Here is a 2,103-nt window from a genome sequence, read left to right as displayed (position 1 = left end):
TCCATTATTGAAAATTGTGAATGGACTAAGAGATGAATCTTTTTTTTAGACATGCTGACTCAGGCAAAGAGAATGGAGGAAATGTGCTCACACTTAAGTCTGATAGGTTTAAGTTATTTACAATAAAGTACCCCAAAACTTATTGGCTTAAAGAAAGCAGAGTTCCCAGCACTTTGGGAGGCCAAGGTGGGCGGATCACCAGGTCAGGAGATCGAGACCATCCTGGCTAACACAGTGAAACCCCGTCTCTACTAAAAATACAAAAAATTAGCCAGGCGTGGTGGCAGGTGTCTGTAGTCCCAGCTGCTCAGGATGCTTGAGGCAGGAGAATGGCGTGAACCCGGGAGGCGGAGCTTGCAGTGAGCCAAGATCACACCACTATGCTCCAACCTGGGCAACAGAGCAAGATTCTGTCTCAAAAAAAAAAAAAAAAAAGAAAGAAAGAAAGGAAGGAAAAAAGAAACTAGAGGTCAATGCGTACAAGAGAGAGGTTCAGAAAAATTTAAAATGTATGTTTAAAATTAAAACTATGGATGAGGCTACTGGTATATGCATTTGTCCAGAATCAGATAAGAAGACTGTTACATTTTAAAGTTAGTTATATTGCACCTCCCCCTCCCCTCAAAAAATCAGGCTCTTAGACTTAAACTTTGTTCAAGATTTAACTCTTGGGCTTGCAAACTTCTACAGTTTGAGAAAACTACTCAGCCCCCAAGAAGGGCATATTTTCCATGCTTACCTTATCCTAGGAGGATAATGGGGGGAAAATGTACTCTCCAGAATAGCAAATTGTGTAGCTCCAAAATCACACCTGCATGATAACACTTAAAAGCTGGAAGGCAGAAGGAGAGTCTTTCACTCATCTCCCTCTTTTTATCAGAGAGAGAAACCTTTTTCAAAACACCCAGGCGCGCTGCTGGGCCTGCAGGTCTCTGTCGAGCCTCTGTTCCACAGGATGGGGTTTGTTAAAGTTGTTAAGAATAAGGCCTACTTTAAGAGGTACCAAGTGAAATTTAGAAGATGATGACAGGGTAAAACTGATTACTATGCTCAGAAACACTGGTGATACAGGATAAAAATAAACATGACACACCCAAATACAGGATGATAGTCTGTGTAACAAACAGAGATATCATTTGTCAGATTGCTTACTCCCATCTAGAAGGGGATATGATAGCCTGCACAGCACATGCACATGAACTGCCAAAATATGGCGCGAAGATTGGCCTGACAAATGATGCTGCAACGTATTGTACTGGCCTGCTGCTGGCCCACAGTCTTCTCAGTCAGTTTGGCATGGGTAAGATCTGTGAACGCCAAGTGGAGGTGACTGCAGATGAATACAATGTGGAAGGCATTGATGGTCAGCCAGGTGCCTTTACCTGCTATTTGGATGCAGGCCTTGCTAGAAGTACCACTGGCAATGAAGTTTTGGGGGCCCTGAAGAGAGGTGTGGATGGAGGCTTGTCTGTCGCTCACAGTACCAAATGATTCCCTGGTTATGATTCTGAAAGCAAGGAATTTAATGCAGAAGTACACCGGAAGCATATCATGGGCCAGAATGTTGGAGATTACTCTTGCTACTTAATGGAGGAAGATGAAGATGCTCACAAGGAATAGTTCTCTCAATACATAAAGAACAGCGTAACCCCAGCCATCATGGAGGAGATGTATAAGAAAGTTCATGCTGCTATGTATAAGAAAGTTCATACGAGAGAATCCAGCCTAGGAGAAGAAGCCCAAGAAAGAAGTTAAAAAGAAGAGGTGGTACTACGCCAACATATCCCTTGCTCAGAAGAAAGATCAGGTAGCTCAAAAGAAGACAAGCTTTTTCAGAGTTCACGAGTAGACTGCTGAGAGCTAACCCAATTTTCTATGAGAATTTTTCAGATAAAGACAATAAACTTGTTGACAGCAACAACAACAATAACAACAACAAATCAATAACACCTGGCAGGCTACTCCTCAGGTCCCATTGGCGGAAATTAGATCGTGTAACAACATTTCACCAACATTCATGGAACTTCATGTATAGGGTCAAGAAAAGGCAGTCTTACTAGCTCCTAGTAACAAGTTGCCCCAAAACGTTAGTAGTTTAAAGCA

The 2,103-nt window shown here is 42.4% G+C and overlaps 1 pseudogene; it reads left to right on the top strand.

Annotated features, from left to right (window-relative positions):
• Positions 1-949: 949 nt before the first annotated feature.
• Positions 950-1,849, top strand: LOC108530317 (60S ribosomal protein L5 pseudogene; annotated as a pseudogene).
• The last annotated feature ends 254 nt before the right edge of the window (positions 1,850-2,103 follow it).

This window comes from Rhinopithecus bieti, unplaced genomic scaffold (assembly GCF_001698545.2).
Source record: "Rhinopithecus bieti isolate Rb0 unplaced genomic scaffold, ASM169854v2 scaffold_6907, whole genome shotgun sequence".
Taxonomy (NCBI): domain Eukaryota; kingdom Metazoa; phylum Chordata; class Mammalia; order Primates; family Cercopithecidae; genus Rhinopithecus; species Rhinopithecus bieti.
The sequence above is the reverse complement of the archived record's forward strand: the minus strand, read 5'-3'. Positions and strand labels throughout refer to the sequence as shown.